The sequence below is a fragment of the Malurus melanocephalus genome, unplaced genomic scaffold (assembly GCF_030028575.1).
Source record: "Malurus melanocephalus ecotype Western Australia unplaced genomic scaffold, MMel_1.1 scaffold_1, whole genome shotgun sequence".
Taxonomy (NCBI): Eukaryota; Metazoa; Chordata; class Aves; order Passeriformes; family Maluridae; genus Malurus; species Malurus melanocephalus.
In genome coordinates this window covers 6955541-6982341 of record NW_026623233.1, presented here as the reverse complement: position 1 = coordinate 6982341, position 26801 = coordinate 6955541, and the positions used below count along the sequence as shown (strand labels likewise).

Below are 26801 nucleotides of genomic sequence, written 5' to 3'. Positions count from 1 at the left end.
AAAGGTTTTCCACAAAGAAACTCATTCTTTCATGTGAAATAAACTTTTGAACCCTCACATTTCCATTTTCTATCCTTCATTACTGTTAACACCTTTCCAGAATGGCATGCTCACCAATGGGTCCAGTTCTTGTTCTTCTGCATTGCAATGAAGAGTAGCTAATGAAGAACCAGTACAGATCAGAAATGGGGAGAATTTTGTGTGAGGCTGTGCAGGACTAGGTCTGCCAAATGTCATGTGTTGAGGGAGGAAAGCACCCAGGTAGCCCTTCTGCCTTGAGCCCCTGCTGWCACCTCTAGGTTCACATGAGGAGTTCAGATAGCCCATGCCAGGATCACCACTCTGTACCAACCCACSCTTCCTGCACTCTCCACCATCCTCCAGTGTCTCCCACCAAAACCAAATCTCACTGACAGATTAAATAAAGACTGAACTCTCAGTGCATAGACAATTAGGAGAAAGTCTCCCTGCCCTGAGGTCATCCCACTGGTGTTCCCTGGCTCCAGCTCTTTCCCTCAATGCCTGTCCACTGTCAGCCCCTTCCCTTGCCAGCCATACTGTGGCTCAGCACTTGGTGCCACTGGCCCCAGCCTTCCCGTGCCCTGCTCTGAGGCTGCCCACAGTGACCTGATCCCACTCTCCCTGTGTATGAAGAAGCAGCTCTTGCTGCTGGCAGTCAGGCGGATGCAGCCTGCACTTCTCCAAAATCCACTAAATCCACTTAGGCATGATCCTGATGGATGGAAGGAGGTCTGTGTGGTAAAATCCAGACACCTTAGGAAGGAGTAACCATGCCAACCACTGGTAYTGTGGTGAGGGAAACTGGCAGAATGATAACTGGGGTGTCTTTGGGGGCCAAACCTCAGCAGAGCTCCAGTGAAGGTGCAGTATGATTGATCTTCAGCCTGCAGAGCTGGCTGATCTCCTCTCACTCTAACTCACCTCTTCAAAACCATGCAGGGASAGGGGATAACCCCTCCTGAGCTACCCCCACTCTGCAAATAAGAATTCCAGGACACTGCTCTTACCTTCCCCTGCATCCCTACTCTCTCACTTTTCTCTTCCTCATCCCACTGTAGAGCCTGCTTTGATCGCTGCTCTGTGTTTTCTTCTGCGAAGTGGATCTCAGCATTATGCTGAATGTGAGGGAAAGGCATCACAGCTGGGCACTGAGCCTCCCACACTTTGACCAGATTGCTGAGTATTCCCATTCATTACTGCATCAGGTGAGCAGTTTCTGCAGGTGACAASAGAGGACCAAAGCAATAATCTGTAAGCTGCCTTCAGTCCAGTTGTCAGCTGCTGAGTTACCTGCTGTAAAAAAGTTTTTTTAATGGACTGCCTTCCAAGTGGCCATGAAGGCTTTCTCCCATTACATGGAAACYAGATTATTGCTGAACTTATTTGATCCATTCCTAGGGAGTAATAAAATATACATTTTCCTCACTAAAAAGTCCATCTGGTCTCTGAGATATATTGGCATGGCAAGCATTCACCTTCTATTGCTGTCACTTGCTGTCCCCATCCAGCCACTTATCAGTTCATCTGTCACAAGAAGCAGAAAGATTTCCCTTGCATAGACAAAAAGTCACCTCCCTGAGGCATCTAGTTACTGGTCCTGCCTCTATTCTGGCAACTGGAGTGGCACATTTYAAGGCTGTAACAGCCTAAAAAGGATTTAACAGCCTGTCCCTTCTGCTCAGGCATTCAGAACCGTCTCTGTACAAGGAAACTGTGTAATGGGGAGGAAAAGCATTGGGAATGAAAAATTAATCACTCCTGGTTTTTTCCTATAGGAGCTCTTTTGTAATGCTTTAGAGCAGACAGGAGTTAGCTGGTTAGGAAAATCAGCAAACTAAATGCCTTCTGTTGAGGTAAAATGTGATTCATTTGCAGCTGTGCCAACACAGTCTTAATCCGCCCCCCCCCCCCCCCCCCCCCGTGTTTATCAGGTTCAAAAGCACTTTTATCAAATTCACCAAAGAAAAAGAAGTGCCACACGTTTGAGCTTAACCATCCTACTGATACCTATAGGTCAAGGCTGAGACCTCAGGTTTTTCCTTCCGTGCAGGGGGACCACTTCCCTCCCTCTTGCTCTGAGTTTGTTAAAGCTTCTGGCATGTTGCAGTTCATTGTGATTACAAAAGTGACTCAGTTACCTTTCAAAAACATCACAGTATTTCAAGACAAAAATACTACTGAGAAGTATCGAGACCTGTTCATCAGGTTTAACTGATGCTTGGGATTATTAGTTTTTATGTCAAGTGTATTTCTGTATTTTTCCTGCTCAGACATGCCCAGTCCCTGTGCCCCTTCTCCCTGTATTTTGCCCTATTGAGCCAAAATCCATTAGCATGTTGCTTGAGGGCATTCAGCTTCCCAGTCTTGTTCACCAGTTGTAAGGTTAGTCTTAAATGCTSTTTTAGGATCCCAAAGATGCAAAGGACACCTATTGATCCATTAACCTATGAAGATTTCATATGTGGGGGGTCTGGAGATAAAATTTTTGCTTTTTCTGGGCGTTCAGTGTCTCATGTCTTTTACAAAAGCGACATTTAGACCATTCACTGTGAGTAAGAAGGCTCAGAATTGGAGGTCAGACAGACTACAAAGTTGACCTAATTGTAGAGGTGTGTGAGGACTGTGTCAGAGTAGTAGGAAAAAAATGGAAATAAAGGAGGTCAAAGAGTTTCTGAAGATGCTYCTGACTGAATATTTTTGCCAGGTCATGAGCTGTAACGGGAAATAAAGAGTGTAATTCAGCTCTAGATTGTAGACATCTAAATTTAGATATTAAATGTAGGTGACTGCCTGTGAACCACATATCACAAGTTCCTTTTCAAGCAATGGAGATCAAGTCCTTAGAGTTATTGGGACCTGGAGAGCTACCGAGCTCATCCTAAATTAGACACCTACCAGGCCAGTCACTAAAAGATTCACTCATGCTGCAGCTAAGATACTTCTTATACTTCGACGAGTCTATTTGGTTCATCCCCAGATGCCCAGGGTTCCCCAAAGCTAGAAGAATCACACACATCCCTCTGGTAACTGTGTTGGCAGGGGGCAACTATGATTCTGTTTGCCCAGCCAGAAACACACCAGATGGTTGGAATAACTGAGTATAATGCATCCTTTAGTGCAAACCTCCTTGAATTTCCCAAAACCTGCTCACATACTTGCTCGTTTCACGTGGGAGACACATGAAGAATGTAAACACGGCATCAGCTGCTCCTGGGCAGCCAAAGAGCCTTGTCCGTTCACAGTTTCTCTGCCTGGCCACCTTGCTACCATGGACATGGTCTCATCTGTGGGGCTATGGACAGGAGCTGCAGGACTCAGGGCTCTTTGTAAAAGTGGTTGGATATCTCTGCACTAAACCCTATCGATTGCTAAGGCATGGCAGGATGACATTGGCATTGCATACATAGGGACAATGTATGGAATATACAGGGAAGGCTAAAATTAATTTTTTATCTCCAGCACTAATATCTATAGCTCACTTGTTTACAAGAAAAAGGACATGTTCATCATGTATTTCTCTTTTATCTTACCCTCTACCCAACTTAAAAGGTTAAAAAAAGAGCAGAAAAAGCACAAACACACCCACAATTACATTAGCAGAACTTATTTTTAGCTCTTTGTTAGTAGAGTTCACTTAAAAGGTTACAAATCATTTTTGTATATTGCACAAAGATTACAAGAATTCAGCTACTAATGGATTTTTACAGTAGAACATGAGTATAGAACATTTCTGGAAATACAGTGTGTTCATACTGTTCAATGTAAGATGTGTGGACACACAAATATTTAACAGAGTGTATTAAGAATACATATAACCATCTAATATAGGAGAATATATAGGTAACTGACTTGCACTTCATGAGAAGGTACTTGGTCCCTCTCCACTCATTGCACATCCCCTTCACAAGGTGTTTGTGCTACATCTGCCTTGAAAGCATCATAAGCTTTGTCGGTGCCACTGTTTTTACATGCTCTTGCCCTTTCTTGCTGTTGTTAGGCTTCTGTTTGCAACTAAAGGCTGTTACTTCCTGTCTTGGGTTGAAAGACAGGTGTTTTGCCAATAAAGGCAGGGACCCCCCTTGGAGTGGTGGATATGACCTCCCTTCCCGCCGAATAATTATAGCTTTGAAAAATCACGGGCTTTCAGGCAAGAATATGGGAAAAAGGGAATAACAGTTTTTACTAATATGTATAATTAAGTGAAATAAGTAATAACAACAATAGCAACAACCAGCCTAGCCACAAACCCAATGACAGCCTCACACRGAGATACTCACCTGATTCCCCRGTGACTGCAGGAGCGCTGTGGYGYAGGTCCCGGCTGGTTCAGATCTCCCAGTGCCCAAGGACGGGCACAAAACCGGCAGAGATGGACAGAGAAAAAGTTCCTCTGCAAACTCACAGCGGATATGCCGATCTCAGTGCTCCTCTAACCTCCGCAGCACGAATCTCGGGGGTCCCAGGCAAGGCACCGGGGCAGAAGATCACAGTGCAGAAAAACAGGAACCAAAGAGCAGTCGAGCTCTGCTCCACAGGTAGCAGGCCAACCTCCCTCTGAGCCAAGCAGGGCAGTATATATAGTTACCCGCCACCACCACACCCACACACACCCCCTCCCAGTACTTAACAAGGTCGTTTGGGTGGGGTGTAGGTCCTATTGTCTTTACTAATCACCCTGCCATCAAAAGGATGACCTGGCAATCAGTGTCATCAAAAGGATGACCTGGCAATCCCAGCAACAAAATGGGAAAGAAAAATTCCCCAAGAGAGGAAACAAAAGGCCAACCCTTAACCCACAACGCTTTCATCTGCTCTGGGCAAAAAATGTAGCTGTGAAAGACTCTCACTGTCCCGTTGCAGCATGCCACAGGAATGTTTCTCCACAACAACGGTAGCTGTCAATGCTGGATTTTAGGGTGCCATTCTTTTAAGTCCTGTCATTTAAGAGTTAGTCTAATAAACTAAAAGTCGATCTACTGCTTCAGTTCAGGGTGAATAACTTGAGAGAGTGGTTAATTTAATTTCTTTAAAATAAGTGTGTACTTACACTTCCAAATATATTGTAAACCCTTTAATGTAGGGCTTCATTTTTTTCTTGACCTTGATATCAAACCCATGGTTCAGGTGCACTAGAGGGAAAATCCTGTATTAATAATCMCTGATGGTCCACGTCAGGGGACCTGTCAGAGGACATCACTACCCACTCCTTTCTCAGGTATCTAAGTCTTGTGTGGAAAAGAGTTCCAGGGAGGAAAAACAGCACTAACAATTGTCTTTTCCACCCAAGCCAGGGTGGAGTCAGAGTGGATGTCTGAATCCTGATGTTATTTGATCTATGACACATTATAACAAATAAACGTTCTCTCTAYTTGTTATGTAAGAGTGATGTCATTTTTTGAGCTGTCAGACTCAGTCTGTGAATCTGTATCTTTACAAAACAAGTCACAAAACCCAGAATGGGAARGATGTTAATAGGACTGTATTCAAAGGTCTTTAGCAGCCATTTCTGTCTCTTTCCTGTATTTTTATACTAACCTTTTGAAATTTTATTATGTTTTCATGCTTTTCTTGCATTTATTGCCAAAGAACATTTACATATTATTATTAAGCTGTTTAGGTGTCTGTGGCTGCTCTTCTCATGATTCTTCCAATTTTTAAAATGTTAATACCTTTGTTTAAGAAAAAAAGGAACATGCACAAAAATTTGTAGACATAGCAAGCTTCAGAAAAACTGTTTGTRTTTCTGAGTTCTCAGATTTAATTGTCTGTTCCTTTAATGTCAACTGAACACTTAATACTGATGAGAAGACAGCTGGCTGCTCAGACGTGGATGTACAACATCTGCTGGCTGCTGTATGAGCATGAGACTTGGAACAGCTTCCACTCAGTGTGCACCTGACTTTTTTGAAAATGATCCAGTTTTTGTGTTTGTGAACTGATTTGATGCCTTTATTCATCATAGAGCATCTCCTCATCCCTTCTGTATCCATCCTTGAATGTGTGCCACACCATCTGAAAATAAAAGATTGAATTGGAAGGATGACACTTGTTTTTCAGCTTTTGCACAGTTCTCCCAATCTTTCCTTTATTTAAAACAAAAAAATAAATGGGTTTTGGAGTGCCTGAAAGTCTGTGCCACTCTTTGTCTCCCTAGCCACAGGTGGCAGAATAAGACAAGGAAACACCCAATTTGTTCACAAGGTTAGAGCTACGGGCAAGTGGATGCTAAAGAATCCATAATGATGAAGGGTCTGGTTCTGTGGCACCTGAACTGTGAGGTCTGATTTCTTTAATGAAGAAACAGGTAAAGCTTGTGTCTAGGAAGAGTGTCTGAGAGATTAATTAAAACACCAGCGATATAATCCATTGCAATGAAGAAATTTGAAGAGCRTCTGGGTCCCTGAATGTAGCTGGGTAAGCCTCCAGAAGGAGAAATTTTCCTGGGGCTGTAGCCTCCTGCACTCAGAATGTTTCTCATGCTGCTGGCAGCTTTCAGCAGAGTACCACAAGGTGGGTTGCAAATATTGAATATGTACATATGTAGATGTTGGCTTTCTAATGCTGAGAATGCTTTCTTTTCAACACACAACACACACATGTCGTTCTACACAAGTGTGAATTTGTCCATACAGTTTGCTAAAACTATGCTTTACTTTAAAGGAGTAAATGGGGAGATGGGAATTTTATTCACCATCAGCACAAAAGTAAGAGGGGATGTATTTCATTGCCTCTTGCCATTTCATGTGAGGCATTTACTCAGGGCAGGACCTGCTAAATATACACACCTGTCTAATCTCCATACAAACCTGTATAATGTCAAGGGCAAACTGATTTCCAGGGTGGGATGGGGAGGTCTTGATGTACTCAGTCTCAAGCTTGCAGACACAAATTTGGGAACAGAAGTTCTCTTAGGACATGCATTCCCAGGCAGCTGGGCGTATATATTGCCAACAGCATGACCTCATTCCAAATTCCTCTAGTTCTGTTTGCTGCCACAACACTTGGTCATGTTGGTCATTATTATTGGCTGCAGATGGTGCCTCATGAATGCCYCCACACATGTTGAAGTTATCTCCCTTGAGTGAGGGTGAGGGGAGCTTACTGTGATGGGTACATGGTGTTATGAGAGTCCAGGGTTTGGGGTCTTGCACAGAACCTGTAGGTATCATTGCTGCAGAAATAATGCTTTTTGCTTACTTTGTCAAGATACGAGAGGATTTAGGCTGTAAGCATTTCAGCAGGTGCCTGCTCCTTCCCTTTGACAGGGAGAACAAAATTTCTTCTTTTGGCTGCTCTATTGCAGTTCATAGGTCAGGACAGCAAACCAACTTCTAAACTCTGAACTGGAATACYTAAAGTATGTGCTTGATTACACTGGTACACTTCTGGGTGTGTGTGGATAGATTTGAAATTTGTTTTTGCACCTGTAGTAACTTTTTCAGGTCTCTTCTACACAAATGGGAGAAAATATGGGCACATCAATTTCCATCTTTTATTGCAGATAGAATCAGATTTGAGCTTATGCCACCAGTTGTGAAAAGGCTAGGGTGTATTTTCATGTGAGCGTATTTAAATCCTCTTGGTGTGCGTTGTCTTTGAAAGGGAAGGATAGAACCAGTTAGTTTTAAATTAAGTGTTTGAAGGAAAAGTATTTAGCCTTAGATTACATTATAGACTCTTTTTATAACCAATGAACAGGAAAATGTACCATCAAAGTTGATATGTGTCATCCTAAAATGAGTGCCTTTGAAAAGTTAAGCAAGTATGAGAGGCGATTTCTCTGTTTTCCTTCCATTATACTTAAAGAGAGCCTGGGGTGCTAGCTCTGACTGCTGCGGATGGCTGTGSATTGGTGGCAATATTTCAATGTTTATGGAACCTGGCCATCCCTCTTCACAGGTGGCAGAAGTGGAACACAACTATGATGGCTCTATCACAGCTGTGATAAGAATAAGAAACAGAAGGACCTGGGATCACAGACATTTACAGTGACCATCTGGACTCCATGGCTCTCCTCCAGAAGCGATGAAGAGTGGAACAGCTGACTTGATAATAAATATCTACAAGTGTTCATCTCTCATTTATTATGCCACACTGAGATGAAACCCTAACCCTGACTCTAACTCTAGCCCTAGGAGTACAGGTTAAGTTATATTTTATTTTCCATTGTCCTGAAGAACAGAAATATTGCTTACACTGATATCATGCTAGAGAAATTCCAAAGAAATACCAACCAAGTACCAACCAGAATAATAATTAACAAACTCATTGAGAATGACAAAATGCTGAGAGGCTTACAATTTAAGAGCAAACTACCAGCTTTCACTAAGATAAATTCTAACTAATTTTGTGTCTTTTTATGTGAGGTTTTCTCTTTTTTGGCAGCAAATTAATAAAGGGAGAAAGAAAAGAGGGCAAATAATTTACTGGCTGATCTTCCACACAACAGGCCGTAAAAGAAACTTGAAAACCACAGGGTTGCAGGAGCTGTTCTATCATTAATCAAAACCTGCAAGAGAAAGGAAGCAAAGGATGATAAAATCAGTTTCAAATGAGATTAAATTTGATTGTGCAAGTAAATACTTCATGTAAAATTTGCTTGAGTAAAATTTGCTTCATGTAAAATTTGCTATCATCAGAGTTAAAAACAGAATTTGCCAATWATTATGAAAAGTGTGTATAACTTTTGAATAATTAGCAAGCTATTACAGAGCTAAAAAATTATTTAGAGTTTAACACTTACTTTCATCAAACTTCATTCCACTCAGCTATGCTGCAAAACCTTCCTACAGTATTTATTCAGGTGTCTCATGGAGTTAAAGAAGGATTCCATTTCTTCATCCAAATCCCTGGAATATATCCATTTGCTAGGTTTGAAGTTTTGCATTTTTTGGTCCACAGAGTAGGATGAGAGTGCAGCTGGTCACAGTTGCTCATGCTTTATACCTCTCAATATATTAGAGCCTGGCAAAAAGCCGTGAGCGTGCCATCACAAGCATGTTGTCTTGAACATTTGGCCAGTGGCAAAATAGAAACCCTAATGCCCCAACAGTTGCACTGACCAGGTGTCCTCCGAGGTCGGCTGGGGACACAGATGCTTTTTTTTACACTTTCTAGGAAGCATCCGGATGCAATTGAGGTAGCTAAGAAAAATAATCTCTTGTTCATTCCTTGGAAAGCTGAGGTAGTGTGGAAGAAATGCTTTGGATTTTCCAGAACACATTCCTAAAATGGTTTGGCGAAGAAGAAGCATGTTTGACAAGGGAAACGGGGACAACACAGTATCTCAATTTTGGAGCAGTGGGGTGAGTGGAGGAAGTCCTGCCCTGTGAAAATTGCCCTGTGGAAATTACCCTGTGGAAATTATAAAGGCTGGCTTTTTGCTGCCTTCTGTGCTTTGTGGCACCACAAAGGTGTCACACAACAGAAGCCACAGGGTCTGTCACTGGTAATGTCACCACCACCTGTGGAGCCAGTTTCATTTACCTGCCCTTTGTTTCCCAGCTGGCTACTGATATTGCATGAAGAAGGTCTCAGTGGGACCAGTTTCTGGTAGAAGCATTTCCTTGCTTACAAGGATGAGAAAAAAGGCTGTAACTCAGTCTGATACTTTCTTAACCTCATTTGAGTCCTGCTGAAGACACGGTCTTAATCTTACCTGTTCTTTTCACACATTCTTGTCCTTCAGCCTTTGGAACATGGAGGCTTTTTGGACAAGAATTGTTTCTGTAGCTGCGGGAGCAGTGGCTAACCAAGTAATGTGCTCCAGAGCCAYGGTCAGCATCACTGACACATCCATTAATGCCTGAGAAATGCATACAAATAAAATTTGTGAAATATCACAGTCATTAGTGTGCATCCAGTGCCTCTTAGATTGTCAAATAAACTGCTGAAGATTACAGAATTTGTTATTCTCTTTATTGTAGGCATAAACCAAGGGATGGATATAGTGAAGAAATATGAATAAAGTCACTCCTAAGGTTTTGGCCAGGATGGCATATTCCCAACGAGCTATTGAAGACTTTGCAACATCCTTTTTTTTTTTTTTTTTTTTTTTTGTAATACCTCCAGGTAAAAATGCCAACCGAATGAATCAAAATTAAGAGTGTTCAGCAGAGCAGGAAAGACTGCAGTGTGCTGCTCCTGAGAAAATTAATAGAGACATTCTGGAACCCTGGCTCCATCGCATGAACAAGTCTGTAACCTCAGCTATCAAAAGTTTATTATGTGTGTAGCTTTGGGGGATTTAACAAACCATTTCAAATACTGGAGATTACAAGAAAAAAGAAAAATAAATTAAATATGTTCATTACAGTATCATTACTTCATTTTGCCTTCAGAAGCTAGCACATGTGATTTAGCTGAACAGACATGGAACAATTTATTTTGATCAGTATGAAATACAACGTATTTTACCCTGCTCCTCTTACTCTTTCCATGGCTCAGGTTGCATGGGGTTTGATTAATGTACATGCTTTACACAGGGCAATCCTTACTTTTATAGCCCCTCTCACAGCTATATAAAAAAGGCAGTATCTACCCTGGATGAGAACTCCCTTGTGTTAGAGAAAACACACACATATGCATTTTCTCTTTCTCTGAATTTTGTTCTATGGTTTTAAATGAAATAACTTTGAAGCTCATAATTTTTGCTTTACAATGAACATAGTATTGGTCCAAGAAGTGAGTAAACCTAGAAATGAATAATCAGCCAGAAACTATTACAGAATACCACCCTGACATCTACAGGCTTGGCCTTATGKGATGCACTTTCACATGTAAAAAAACCACAACTAGTAATTGAAGACAACAAACATCTTATTGGCTCTACCAAGAACATTTGATGTATTAATCTCATTTTAAGTACCCAAGTAAAACCTGTTACTCTCAATGTTCTATATTTTTGTGACTGGAGTGTGTGCATTTAATTGGTAAATGAAATTGAAACCAATGCAATATTTTTGTGGTAATATTTATACCACTGATAAAATTCAGCCTGCCTGCATGCTGAAAAAGTTTAATCATCCCTTTTCAATATGGACAAAAGTAGATTTTTTTTTTCTTTTTTACAAAAAAAGGTCGGGCAAAATTTAATTTCTTCAATGTGGCTTTTATTCTCATATCAATATAAGCCTACAGGCTTCAAAGTGCTCCATATAAAAGTTATTTAACTTCAGAAGACCTGTCTAGTAATTTCTATTGGTGTGCAAGAGCTGTTGCTTTGGAACTGTTTGGGTTCTATCAACATTTACAATACTGCAGGTGTTTTTAGACACTGGCTCCTTGAAAATGCAGCAACTTCCAGCTTTTTGCTTCACTGCCTTATTTCTAATGGGTTGCAACACTACACTGTGCCTGACCAAGAATCTGCTTTCTCTGTGCAATTTTCTGATTTTGGCTGTGGTCTGCATTTCAAGGCAGCAGAAGTAAAAGAGGTTATTCTTTTTAACTATCGCACTGACATAAGGGCATCACTTATGATAAATTGAAAACAAGGTGGTTCACCTATTGCAAAAGTGTTTCTGACTGTCTGTGTCAGCGCTGCTTCTGTGCCCAGGGCTGGCAGCAGCTGCTCCTCAGAGCTCTTAATAGCCATGGAGAGATTCTTATTCACCATGAGCAACCACTGAAGACTTATTTAAAAATGGGGGAGGAAACCCAAAATAACCCCAAGATCTCAGCACCACAATTTGCATCAATGGAAATCCTCAGTTTGATTTTGACCCACAGCTGCTCTTTCTTTTCTTTACTGCAACCTTTGCTATTCAAGGTGTCTACCCAGACTGGGACACCTTGGACACTAGGATATTTAGATTACAACAAAATCAGAGGGGGTTTTATACTTTCTTACCATATGAGTGGCTGTATTTTTTCACACTACCAGAGTGCTTAATCCAGTCAGAAGATGATTCCTGAGATATGTGAGGAGACAATGAATAGACATTTTGTTACTATAGATAAACCAACACAGTGTAGAAATAGAAATAATGATTTTGGAAGTGGGGGATACTGAGGTGAAAAATGTTGTTTGACGGCTGACAAAGTAACTGGAAGCTGACTTGACAACCTTCAGTCCTGACAGCCTAATCCAGTACACCCCCTCAGTCCCACGGGCTGAATATAAGGGTAAATTCTTCTCTCAAAGCCACAGAAACACCATCAGGTTTTGCCACTCACTCAAGGTGAAAGCCTCTTGATTCTTGTGACCAAGGCAGTATCCATCTGCTAGGACACCGCTCTGGAGCCTCCAAGGTTTTCATTCTGCTCTGGCCACTGTGCACAACTCAGGMACCAGAAAAGGGCTTCAGCACATCTTGGAGACGGCCAGCAGAGAAAACTTCCTCCACACAAAGGGGCTCTTTGTTGGCATTAGGTGTGCAGAGCTGATGCTGCTCTCCTGGGGTTCACCAGCACCAGGAGAAAAGGGCAGRCTGGAGAAGAAGGACTGACAGAGGTCTGTGTCTGTTTTCTAGACTGTCCCAGAATGGGCAGCCCTGGCAGCCTGCACACAGAGCCACCGCACCGAGACTGTCACCTGCTGCTGCTGAGGGACAGCAGAGTTTCTACACGTGTGTAAGCACAGGAGCAAAAAATACACAGCAGCAGCACCCACAGCACTGTCAGCTGGTAACACACAGCCTGAAAATTATCTAGCAGGAAACAGCAGGACAGGTTTTGTTCAAAACAGGCTTCAGCAAGGTATATGCATGCATAGGAGGGAGCAGAGGGATATGCTGAGCCAGCATGATTATGAGAGTGGAAGGATAATAACATGCACTTTAAAGGAGGTTATTTGCTTTCATGTCTTAAGGAATGCTGTCAGTCTCTATGCTCATCAGAAACAGACAGCAAATATGTTTTTAGAAAGTGAGTATGATCTTAACAGCATCTGACTGCACATGTGAACATTTTCTGAATACAATGATATTTCTATTGCTTCTTTATATAAAGCATCATTGGGAAGAGTATTATATGACAGAGTATTTACTGTAAAAGCAGGACAGAAAAAAATGACTGATGGAGGAAACTCCTCTTATTTCAGCACTGGAAACATGGAGCTGGCTGTTTGCATGGGAAAGCTAAGAGACCTTGTACTCAGCACTCTTCCCGTGGCATCCATTTCCAGAGTGTGAAGAGGGGTCTCGCAGTGGCTGGTGAATCCCCAGGCAGCAGCAGCCTCTGGGCTGTCATGACAACCACAGGGCTATGGCCACAGGCTCTGGACGCTTGCACACACTGCATGGCTGTTGGGTTTGTGACTAATCCCTTATCATCAGCTGATTCTTGCCCTCTGCCAATGCTTCTTCTGGTTCAGAAAACATGGCGAGAAATTTCTACCAGGCAGCTCATTTGTATTGTTGACTTAATGGTACTTTTCTGACTAGTGGAACCAGATTATTCTACAAAAGAAGGCATCAATTGACCATTTTATCAATGGCCTAAAAATATAATACCATCTTTTATCTCTTTAATTTCAGTTGTGGTCCCGAAACCATTTATTTTCTGGGCTCAGGACACTACTCCAGTGGTGACAGAGAACCTGAACAGCAATATCCCAAGGATGTCAGCATCTCAGTGCAGTGTGACTGCAATACAAATTACTTTTGGACTTAGGCTTTGGCTATTCAGGGGAAGAGACTCTCCATCTCAATCTCCATCTCCATAATACCTTCACAGAGTTTATCAGCAAAGATTTTCCAGAGTGTGGACAACCTAGGTAATCTCTGCTGTTTGAATCATTCATGTTTGTCAAGTATTTCTCGCTGTGATAAGTTTTCAGTGTAATTGGTAGGTAGAATCATTCATATTCAGAGTGGTGGTGTCGCTGTTGGTTAGACAGCCGTCATAAAAGAATAGATACAAAATACATAAAAAGTGGGTGAAAAAACAGAAAGAAAGAAAGAAGGACTTTATTGTGGGACGAGCTTCTTTTATCCACTTTAGCAACCAGTGCATACATTTGTGTCAAACATACATTGGTCAGTGAGGCTGTCACTTTCTACTCAACAGCATAGGATTGGTAGGTTTGCAAAAGCTACAGTATTAGTAATGTTTATAATTGTAAGCTATGTGCATTATCAATTCTACATTTCAATCTTCTTTTTTTCAAAATAACTAAAAACATAACATTTTATTCCCATACAAACTATTAACACTCCCTACATGGTGGTAGCAGAATTATATCCAAACAGAATAAATGCTGATCCTTGCTTGCCACAATACCATGCAGTTTCAAGATGCTGCTTAATTAGAGAGAGGGGGATGAAGAGTTCTGTGGTCCTCCACTGGCACATCAGGGGTGTGAGCAGCCCCTGCCCCCCTAGTCCACATCTCAGCATCGCCGAGAGCAGCAGTGCCTGCACCAGTGAAACCCTCGGAGCAGCTGCAGGAGCTGCAGCCCCGCTCACAGACTCTGGGCAGCTCATGGTCTCCCTCTCCTGGAGCGAGACTGATGGAAAGGCAGCTGCTGGGGCTGATCGTCATCTGCCAGCTTCTTCAGAACGGAAGATYGTGAATTCAGCACTGAATAAAATCTTTCTTATTACACTCACACTACTGTTATGTATTTGAGCTTTCAGGTTAAGCAGTTAGAGAGCAAAGAGTAGTGAAGAAATAGTTAAAAGACAGCAAATCTCCTGGGGCTTCAGAGCTAAGGGACTTTCCTCGACTCTTTGCAGTGATTCATTTATTAGCTGCTGGGAAACAGCAATAATAATAACAGCGATGTGCCAGTATTTATTAGAACTTGTCTCTTCCCCACGAATTGGGGCTGGCAAAGCCACACAGAGACTCTGCAGGTCCATGAGGGGCTGACAGCAGTGATGGGAGCCCCGCAACCTGCAGCATTGCAACAGACTACTTGGGTGTGATGGGGGGCAACTTAAAACACTGTAAACAAGTTTTACATCAGATACGGTTTCTGTGACTTAATTTCCATGGGAAGCGTGTGCTTTGACCCCTGTGCCTATAGAGGTCCCCCTTCCTCCGTGGGCCATGGCACCCACATTTCCCTCAGCTGCGACTTTAGCGAGCAGTCAGGGATTCTGGTTTTCAGAAAGATCAACCCTGGCCATCCGCAGCTGGGACCTGTCTCAGCTCCCCAGGACCACGCGTATCCTCAGCATTCACATGGCATCCAGTATGTTTTATCCGACTTTGTAAGGTCAACATTAATATGACATACAGGGGAGACTTTGTAAAAAAATGCAGCTGAGAGAAATGGCAATAATTTCTTTTTCTTTTGCAAAAGCATGTTTCAGAAGTAATTCCTCCAGTTTTTGGCTGTGCCAATAGTGTCGGGGCACATGTACTTGTATAGATGCCTGCAGTCGTGATTTTCCTACTTGTCCAGACAAAGGCATGAGTCTGAGACTGCACCCGCTCCCTCCTGTCAGAACAGCAAATTTTCTTTTACATAGAAAAAAAAAATAAAAAGGACAGCAAAAGGACAGGAATGGTGCTTCAGCTATAAAATCAGGGCACAAATTGTTAAGTGTCCAGACTCGATAACAGAGAGATGCCCTCATGTACCATAATGCAGTCGCATTCTGAACATCCTGTTGTTATTGCAGTAGTTCATGTTTCCCGGCACAACAACACAAACTTGGAGAATTCCCACATATTGTAATATGAGACTAAGCACCACRTTAAATTGTTGTTCTTCATGTGACTTGCTCTCTAGATTCTTCACCAGCTTCATTGYCCTTCTCTGGACACACTCTAGCACCTCAATGCCTCAATGTTTTCTGTAAAATGTGGACTGTAAAGAAGGTTAGAATACAACTCTGCTAATACAGATAAATGATGTCAAAACTAGAGGGTGCAAGTCATTAGCCCCACTGATCCTGGTGAAGTTACGTCTACTTCTGCATTTGTTATCATGTTATGTCAATGCTATTAATATGCACAAACAGTAAATGCTGATCTCCTGCTCTCAGAAGAGGCTGATTTTTTTTTTCTCCCATCAGCAAGTGAGTTTGTCAAGGTCATGATTCATTTAATTCTTCAGCAATGACTCGTTTCAGAATGTGACCAAACCACTCTCCATCTGCTGGTTAATAGTTAACAGTTTATTTCAAGTATCTGATAAATTCTGGGCCAGACCTCCTGAAAACATCTGAGTTAATGTTTATCTTAGCAGGGTGAAAATATGAACCACTTATTTCTGTAGCCTCTTGTGATTTGATTTCATTTTTTGCATGAAACAAATGGGGCACAAGTAGTCACCTATCTTGCTAGGGAGACAATAAAAGCTGATCAGAAAAATCTCTCAGAAAGAGAAGACCAGACAGGAGRAAGCTACAAGGACCAGAATCATAATTTACCACTGCTAATCAGATAGTTTAAGATCAAACATCTACCCTCACCTAACTTTTGATCAATTTATTCAGATTTYGCAAAAAGCTTTCCATTCTAAAATCTCTAACTACTATCTCTGTATTTCTTTCCTCAAATCCAGTAGAGATGATACTACTTCTGAAATCCTCATTACTTCATTTTTTTTCCAGCTACCTGAATCATGTCAATGTTTTATGATCCTTCCAGCTGGTAATCAAGAAGCAAGAGAGCACCTACAGCTTGAAAATAAAACCTTGAACAGTTGTTAGCCTTCATGTGAGTCATGTGGGTCTAGTACATTTATATTAGAGCATGTGGCAGCCAGAATCTGGGAGACCTTTGCAGCCCTTTTCTGCAGTCATCTCCTACYCTGACTGCACCTCAAATTCTCAGTCCCATAGAAGGGACAAATGAGCCATCATTTTTATCTCCTGAAATGCCACAACTGTTAAGTTAATGTTTTAAGACAAGCTGACCCAAGTTTCAGTTTATGATTAAATGTAACTTCGGCACTTTGGGGGCTGTGTCATAAAACCATTCTGTTCACAGAAGTGATGAGGGCTCAAGAGAGAAACCGAGCAAGTGTAYAGGAGCTCTTTCCAGGTAAAAGCTGCTCAGAATTAGCGGCTTTGGGATTTTTTTATTTTAATTAGTCTAATATTTTTTTTTTTCTTTTTAACTTTTGATCTTCACAAGGCAAGGAGATCTGCAATGTAATCATGCACTGAGAAGAAACAATTACTTCCTCCCATTTTAAACCACAACACTGTAATGGCTTTTCTCTTTATTGGTAATTTCCTGCTAGATTTTCATCCTTTATATTGGCACTTTGAAGACAGAGACAAGGAGGTAAATGTTTTATCTGGAGAAGAAACTCCACTTCCAATTCCTGAATTGCCTAAATTCTTCAATTTTAARAAGTCCTTCAGTTTCAAGTTCTTTCAGCTCTTGTGCCTTCATGCAAAGGTTTTTTTACAGATCTTTTCTCTTTCATGATCACAAGATGTACTTGCAATGAGTATAAGCACATTGTGAACTTGTGTGCCTTATGCATCAAAACACAGGCTGTGACCTGAAGCTCACTGAAATGTGTGGATTTTTTGCTACTCACTCTGAAGAACACTGTTAACAAGTGTTCATTGCAATTGCTCCTTCTSTACTCAAGTGTTTCTTTTTTGTTAGTATCCACTATCAGTGTGTCCAGAAGTTAGCTAATTTATAACCCTAATCAAAAGCTCATAAYAGAATTTAAACTTAAGTCTATCCTTCACTGAAGAACTTTAGTGTAGGTTTCATTTAGGTATGCTTGTAACAGTTGATAGTATTCGCAAGAGCCAAGAAAATACTTCAGCATCCATAATATGCCATAGGATCAAGTCTGTAGTTGCCATTTCACTGAAAATGGATTTTTTTTTTCTAGTGTTGCTGATGTCTTATAACCAGACTGCATATTCCTATTTCTCTTTATTTTACCCTCTTCGATTCTGTTTTCCATGCATATACTTCATAATGAAGCTTTAAAAAAAATATTTTGTAGCCTCTCCCTTCTCCCTTGGACAACACTCCTTCTGTTTCACCATTTAATTTCAAGTACTTTTTCCATTCAGTGCCATTTGTCTGTATTAAATCAATTATCACCTTACTCCTTTTTCTGATTTCTGAATAATAGTGTTGCTATGTTATTTTATGGTAATCTCATCTGAGTTTTAGAGAATTACAAGCTTCTTTATTTAAATTAAATAGGAACAAGCTTACTCCAATAATAACAATCTTATGTTAACAACCCCAATATGATCTAATTTTTTCCTTTACTCTGTTGTTTTCACTCCTTAAACAGACCAGCTTTCACAGAAGCAGGTGTTTGAATTAGATTATATTATATCTGGAATGGGTTTCAYTCAGCACTTCTGTTTAAATTAGAGATTTAGATTAAATATCACATAGCATTAATAATTTCTGCCATTTTCTCTATCTTACAGTAGTTGTTTTCTCAGTGTGTKAAAAGGATTCATATAATTTACATTCAGTGGAAAAAAAAATCTCATAATAGAAACCTTTTCTTTGAGTATTTTCCTTCTTCTTTCATCCTTCATAGTCCCAAGTTTTCTCTCTTGATTAAGAGTTTCTTGCCCTGGGTGTGGAGAAGGGTTAAAATACCTTATAACCAAAGCTCTGGAACCAATCAGGGACATATCAGGCCAAACACAAAACTGATCTGCTCCCACAAGCAATTCAAAYAATGTTTTTGTGAGGTTGGCTTAGGAGTAAATGAGCACAGAATGCGGTGCTACATTTCTTCAATGSTCTGAAGATGGAAACATCATGACAATACTAATTAATACTGACAACTTAATAGCCAAAGAAAGCCAAACCACAATTATATTTACCTCCCACATGGCACTTCAATTGGAAAGCAAGCAAGCAAGCAGACTTTTAAATATTTTCAGAGCTGAAGTCAGTCCAAGAGGTACTAAATCAATTACGTCAGCAACTTGCTTTTGTAAAGGGAATCCTCAGCAGCCGATTTCATTTCTAGGTGACTTCCCAGGCCTCARGAAACACAGTAGCTTCTACAGTCTGGAAATATGTCAAAACAGTAGCACACAATTCCTAGCAACTCRTAAGTGCCAAAAAATATACTGCTTCAGCAAACATCAGTTGGATCAAATTTTTGAGTAACAGAACTACATACAGAATAACAATTATAGCAGGAGAAAAAAGTTTAGATTTCAGCTGCAAGCACTAGACGCTGTTTGTCAGAGGCAATTTAAAGTATTTTTGCTCTTGAATTTACAGCAGGATTTTCTCAATGTAATTAGATGGGAGAATATTTTTTTTTTAGATGACTGAAGGTCAAATCACATTGTACTTATTTATACCTTGGCTATGAATAGTTCCACTGATCTCAGTAAGATACCTGGAGGACTACCCAAGGTGAGTAATGATTAAAAACTTGGTTATTAAAAAAGAAAGGTTATTAAAAAMCAGCGTCCTAAGATCAATCAGCAGCAAATTTTTGAATGGTGAAATTGAAAATGCACTCAAAAGAATGACACAGAAATTAATTYTCAGAAACACTGTGATGTGAAGCAATGTGCTGGGGAGTTGTACACTTCATTTTCATCATAAATATATGGTTAAAGAAACAGAAAAAGTTGGAAATTCTGATTGCACCATTTTTATGCAAACTTTCTACAGGATATTATAGTATGGCAATGTTTCAAATGTAATGAGGTTGCCCTCATGCTGTGTTTGAAACTATTTTAGTAAACCTTAGCACATTTTTAGTAGKCTTTAATGTCTAGATATAATGTCTCAAACAGTGAAAGTGCAACTAACTAGCTAGCAACAAAAATCTGAAATATTCTGGGAGTTTTTGTCTTTCTATACAATTTAGAAACCAGCTAGGAAGTCCTCTTTCATGTTCTAGGAGATTAGATTTTCTTTTACAGAAGCAACTTTTACTAAGAAAATAATCATAACTTCCTTTTTTTCTAATTCTAAACCAGGACAAGAAGAGAACTGGAACATTTTATGCAGTATGTTTCTCATTCGAAAGGTACAAACTTGGCAAGAATTTCCAGTATTACTCTCAAAAAAACATGCTAGTATAAATTGCATTTGTATATTCTAAATTCCAGTTTGATCATTCTTACTTACTTCTTACTTACTAAGTGAAGTCACATCTTCACACATGCAAGTAATTCATTACTATCTTTATCCTTCTAATTGCATTAATATTTCCTTTCTAAATAGCTCTATTACCCACAAATAGCTGGGGCATCTCTCATCAAAGGGCCAGATGTGGCCAGATGAAACAAGAGCCCATGAAGGGGTGCAACACTTTTAGGAGAAATCATTGCGATAAATTTCATTTAAGTTACCAGTTTACACTTTGAAGGTCATAATTTTGTCCTTCTTTAAGGGGATAAAAAAAGGATGGCTGTTCTTTTTTTTTGCCAAATTCAATCAATTATTTTTTAACCTTTAACATGCACCAGAAGGAGAAATCCCACTTCTCTCTACATCTGCCAGTATGGGTGGGGAGGAGTTCAGGAAAMAAAAGAAGAAAAAGGGATTGCGACACCTTGTCCAGCCAAGAGGTGAAATAAAAGTGTAGAAACAGGGCTAGAGGCAGGACAAAGTGTAACTCCTGACTGGATGTGTGTCGTGGTTTAGGAATGGTATTGCCTAATTCAGTGCTCCCAACAAAACACTCCAAACCACGTACCATGTGCTCACTCCCCTTCCTCTCCCTTCCTCTGCAGCGAGATGGAGAGGAGAACTGGAGGCTCAAAAGGTAAAGATTGTAGGTTCAGATAAGAACAACYACTGGAAASAGTAATGAAATAAAAAACTGAGCAGTRACAGCAACAATATTAATAATAAAGTGTCCAAGAGGCAAATGATTGGCACRAAAGTGCTCACCATATGGAAGCCCCTGACAATACCCTGCCACATGGCCATGCTTTGACACCTGGAAGGGATCCTATCTCCTGTCCCCAGGAAATGATGTGAGGTGGTATAGAATAACCTCCAGGCCCTAGCCATGATCTTTCCTGGCTACTGTGTCCTGTCTGGAACTAGGACAATGTGATTTTGCCCTGAGGCAAATTTGTCTGTGACRTTCTTCAGTGGCCTGTTCTTCATGACCAGAAAAAATGATGGCATGCTTGGCACCTCACAAATTTATTCATAGGGAATAGCTACAGCTACAGCCTAGAGAGATGTTTTAAAGTCAAGGTAAAATATGCAAAATATACTTGATATGCATGCATGTCATTAGTGATGAGTGGGTTCAACTAAAAACACATGTCTGTTCTTCTGTTTATGTTGCATTTTTAACAATTCATAYGATGACAGTATTGAACTTGCAAATAAAAAAAATAATTCTTTCAACTGTCACAAATGTGTTGTGAAAATAACTTCACATTTAAAGGCCACAAGTTGCATTTGTTCTGACTCCTGTGTCATTATTGGCCACTAGGATCATGCCTTCTGATTCTGCCAAATCTGCACTCACATTCCCATTGCGGGCTGCTGCAGTCCATAGGATGTCTCCTAGAAACATGGGTCTGCTTATCATGGACAAGAATCTTAATGAGTTTATAAGAACTAAAGCAAATTTTGTCTTACTACCAGCTAACTTACCCTATCTCCTTCATTATGCCAAGAAGAGTGAAAACTTAATACATTTTTTTAGGCTAGAATTCTCTAACTTCTTGTAAGCACATGTGTACATCTGTACACATCCACACACAGTGCCCAATTAAACTTCAGGAACATGACAGCAGGACACTCTTGGATTCTCATATGCTGTTGGAGTCTGAYTAGATCTTAAAATGCTGCCGTTAAAGCAAGTGCTATCTATGCAAAACTTTTATTTTTTGCATTTATCAGAACTTCTGGCATTGTGATCACTTTGAATCACAACTGCTTACTTTTTGGTTGAATCTCCAGTTCTATATTTCTGTGTCATTTGGAGAGTATATCCACAGTAAGCTCCCTGAAATTCAGGGAAAAAAAAAGTTTTCTTTTATATCAGAAAGTCTAGAAAAACCAGAGCAACTGATTCCTTCATATAGGAAAACTCATCAGTCTGTCTAGATCAGTACAAAATGCAGGAGGGCTCMTATGATTTTGGTGAGCAGGAGGTACTAGCAAGGAGAGAATCGATCTGTCTGGTGGCATGGGCACAGCAGGGCTGCTCCCTCCACACAGTGCCAACAACAAAGACTAAACTMACTTCCTATGGAAGACTTGGGTGGGGAGTTTCTCCTGAGCTCTATTTTCATCTCTAGCACCTGTGCATCAGGAAGAGTTTACTTTTGCCCACTCAGTGGCCATATCTATAGCTCAGATTGCTTTGTGGTTTCCATCTGAGACCTGCTGCTTGATGCCTTTAACAYAGGCAAATTGGAATCACACAGGTTAGGCTTTTCTGTGATAAGGATGTCTTAACCTGGMTGGTTTATCATCTCACTGTAATTCAGTGATTCAGACACTGACCAGGCAGAAGTTAAACAGTGAAACACTTTTTCAATCCTGGTGAAAGTAAGCAGTCCTACAACTGAAGTGCTCCAAAACCTGAAAGGTTTTAAGAGGAGGTAGAGCAGCGACACTTGTTAAGGGAAAATAAAGGTCTGTGAGCAGCCAGGGCTGCTCAACTGAAGATATGGGCATCTGAAGCACAGTGGCTCCAAATATGGGCTGCCTCACCAGCCTGCTCTGTGCCCACAACAAAACCAGCAGAGAACTACTCACTGTCACTGCTAGCTAGTTTTTCATCAGCTCATCAAGCTCAATTGTCCTAGCGAATGGTCAAGCTGAAGCCAGTGACAGCCTAAGGAAAACTCTGGAAAAAGGAGAGGGAGAAAGACATGGAACTGCAACCGTGGAGAAAGCAGACTAACTCTTACAGTACAGGTAATTTCCCTTGATTATGGCATCTAGATTGTGGACTGAACTGTGGGGTGAAGTGGAAGAACCCAATATACATTAGAATAAATACGTAGACAGAGCAGTGGCCATGTGATGARTAGTTTTTTCAGGCTRCACAACTACTCATCRCATGGCCACTGCTYTGTCTACATATTTCAGACTTTGTAGCCGGAAAGAAAGCACCTTGGAGTGACTCTGGTTACAGCTGTCTGGAAGATAATGAGGGTAAATATTTCTGTTTAATGAGCATGCATACTCATTTGCTCATTTAGAAGAAAGAAGTCATAAAGGAAGGCAATAAGMAGAAACAAAACCCGAAATTGCTGTGGTTCACCAAATGGTACCTGTTTATAGCTTCTGCAGTGACCTCATGCTTCAAGAAGAGATGCAACAAAGCGYTTGTGTGCCAGCACGTATTAAGGACAAGGAGTAAACCTCCCTCATTGTCCTTCTCTTTGGTTTGTAAAGGCTTGCCTAGGATTCAGTAGATAACTGAGATATGGGGCTCTAAGTTACGGATTCTTCCATGTTYTACAAGCAGGATGAGTTTGTATCACCTTTATCAAGCAATCCCATTGAGGTTCCCTGTGGTATCTCCAGAAAGCACACATCTGGTCATGGAGATTCAACATGCCAAAACACAGAGACACTGCCAGAGGACAAAAAAGAGGCAGRTTGAGGGGCTGAACACCAAGCCCACAGCACACCTGTGACACGCTGGGGGCAGCAGTTTGTAGCTGACACGACATGTCCTTTGAACTACTTGCTCAATTTGCCTCCAAAATAAGATCAGCTCAGCAAAAAAACAACCCTGTTCTGTGACAAACATTTCACCTTGTGTGAACTTACAAAATATTGTTAGCCTGAAGACCAAATGAGGACCATAGGCAGGACAATGTATATAAATACCTAGGGAAGGGAGACAAGGAAACAAACAGGCTCTAATTTTCCTCTGCAATATTAAGCAGCTTTCATACTGCGGGAGACTAAAAAGGTTGAGTTACCCTGACGTCATTACAGTCATTATTGGCTCAGGCTTTTGGCTTGTGTACAAGGCTAACATTCTTATTCTTGGGAGGGTCTTTCCCTAGCACAGAAGTCGGTAGGAAACTTAAATGGGTTGTCCCACTCTGTATCCTAATCCAAGTGTCTGAATCTCAGAACCAAATGAAAGAAAAGAGACCAACCACGGCGAGCACGTTGCCATGCTGTCAGGAAGGCTAATGAACAATATTATTGTAATTAAAGGTGCCCTCAAATGCTCTAAAACGGAAAATAATCACCAGACAATGTATGTAGTCCACATACATGCAGTACYTAGAGAGTAAAGCATTCAATATTCTTTCCCATCAAGCAATTTGACATTCTTTGTGCCTATACTAAATACTGTGGAGACCTCTTGCCACAGATGACTGTGATTTGTGGAAATCATCTCGCAACAGACCAATACATCTGAGTGCTAGAGAGCAAATTACAGGCTCCTAATGTTTTCCCAAATATTTTCACATATGCTCTGTTATTATTTATATTGCATTACAGACTATCATGAACTATTTGACTTTAACAAGAGGTGACTTAAATTGTATGCTGCAGTTCGGCGTGCATTCATCCAAGAAGATGTCGGCAGTAATAACAAAACACACTGTGCTCTTCCTAGTGAGCATATTTTCCTGAGGTCAGTGGGAGCTTAGACTGCTGAGGACTTCACAATCTGAATTTTTAAGGGCTTACCTCAGGAGTCCTTCTACATACCTTGAACCTGTTCACCTCACCACTGTCCTAGATTCTCCCAAGGATCTGAAACAACATGCAGTACCCTCTGATCCCATTGCACCTGATTATTAGGAATAGATTGCTGTGAAACAGAGATGACGCTTCAAGGAAGCAATGAATGGGATAAGCATACTAGTAGGATAATGAACACCCCTGGCTGAGTGAGAGCTGTTAGCTGTGGCACCAGGTCCAAACCAGTACTGCACCAGATGAATTTGGCGCCTCATTAACCTAGGCCACTTTTAACATACAAAAGAAATACATTGCCATCAGTGAAATTTGGCTGGTGACACTTCCGGGAGAGTCCTCTGTCTGTCTGACTGCTGCTAGCTGGAAATACACCAGTTCAAATACATGGGGATGTAGGTGTGTGTTTCAAGAAACTGTGGATAACATCTGTGAAGGGAGCAAGCTTCTCTTTCTATAGTGCATGTTATTAACAAAGCCTAAAATCCCAGTTCCATTTACACCCTATTATTGAGACTGTTTCCTGCCCTAACTTTTCTGCTTACTTTTAGAAGAAACTATTGATATTTGTTCTGAACACCAGAAAGACCTACATTTCACTAGTACTTGAAAATAATTCAAGTGCAGCAGAATTTTGGTAAAATTCATAAATAATTGCTTTAAGTGCTTTAACTGCTAGGATTTGGTAGCAAAACACTGCTGCAAATCAATAACTGTGTTTAAATTTTTAGGTGTTTTGTTATTCTGTGGGCAATAAAACGATTCATAAGGTGAGGATTTTTTTACAGGTGCAAGATCCTTATGGTCTAAACTCTTTGATACAAAACTCTTCTTTTCTCTTTCTGAAATGGCATCTACCACATCAAAAAGGTGTAACATATTGCAYATGGGAATTTGCAAGCAGTCTCCATATAAAGAGAATTTTTGTTCTTTTTACACTTTTATACCAAGCACCAGAAGAAACCTACTTGCTTTGCAGCATGCAAAGAGAAGCACTTTGATTCAATGAGTATATTTTTCCCAACCATGACAGTGAGTTGGTTATCCAGGCAGAAAATGGGCATCTGAGGCAAAGGCTGCATATGCCACAGAAAAATAATGCTGCACAATTATCSAAGTGCAATAATTCCCCCCTTAAATAGTACTGCACACAGCCCTGAATCACATCCCATATTAATATTTTGAAGTAATTTGTAAGACTTTTTTTACCTAGCCACTTAACATACTCCTCTCTTCGGTTATCTCCAGTACTTTAATATCTGGAGTGTATGTGATTCTGAACTGAAATTACATATCACTGGGYGCAGCTGCAAAACCACAAATCTGGTCAGTAAAAGCAGAAAAAGAAAAGGCAAGTAGGCATGGCYTTAAAAACCCACACTGTCACACAGCTAATCCTTTTTAGCAGGWAGGCAAAATCAAAGCATCTCATAAATACGAAGCCTAGACTGGCTAAATAAATTCTAGCATTTTCAAAATGAGACATGCAAGAATGAGGATGCGTGTTCACTCTTTAAGAAAAGTGCTTCTATCTGAACACTTTCCTGTGGGGAGAGACAGGAAAYTAACATCTGCTTCAGAATACTGTAATAGTTGTTCCTCTCTCCCACCCTCCCCCAGTTGGTCTACACATTATCCCTTTCTTTGCCCCAAATTTATAGCATATTTATATAATTTTTTCCAGATTTCTTTGGCACAAGGAGGACTGACACAAAAATGATAGGCTAAATCTCTGGGTAATTTCAATGATTGCAATTCTGTCACCTATAATGGAATTAATCTGAATTACAGCAGCTGAGCAACTGACTGTGAAAYTGAGCAGACCTGGCCCTTGGAGAATAATGCTCGATACCTCCCTCTCACCAGGGTAAAGGTGTTTGCCTGGCAGCTGCCACAGCTCTGTGAGACATCTTAATTTCGGAGCAAGTTTCTGCCCCTCCATGTACACCTCAGGAAGGAAGCGGGACGAGCGGGCTCTCCCTTGGGCTCCAGGAGGGCTGCGGGGATGGTGTCTGTCCAGCGGGAAGGGCGCGACCATCCCTGAAGGCTCATCGCGGCCGAGCTCGGCCCCGCCACCSCCGCGGGTACCGGCTTCTCGGCAGCCGCTCAGCGGCCACCCTGCCCGGGGGCGGCCGGGACACTTCACCCGGCTCCTCCGGGACAGGGCCGGGGCGGMCGATCCGCCGAGCTCCCGCCGCTTCCCCGCCCGCGTCTCCTCCCCCTGGCGGGGCGGGAGCGGGGCCGGGMCGGGGGCGGGGGAG

The 26801-nt window shown here is 41.1% G+C and overlaps 1 long non-coding RNA gene across 2 annotated transcripts; it reads right to left on the bottom strand.

The window, feature by feature from the left end:
* Positions 1-8444: 8444 nt before the first annotated feature.
* Positions 8445-26705, bottom strand: LOC130589016 (uncharacterized). Of its 2 annotated transcripts, none has more exons than XR_008967047.1 (3): positions 26365-26705; positions 11873-11933; positions 8445-8530 (listed from the first exon to the last, which is right to left on the bottom strand). It is a non-coding gene; the product is annotated as an uncharacterized LOC130589016 (long non-coding RNA). The 2 variants fall into 2 exon arrangements; XR_008967046.1 differs by having other exon boundaries at positions 26404-26705.
* Positions 26706-26801: the final 96 nt, after the last annotated feature.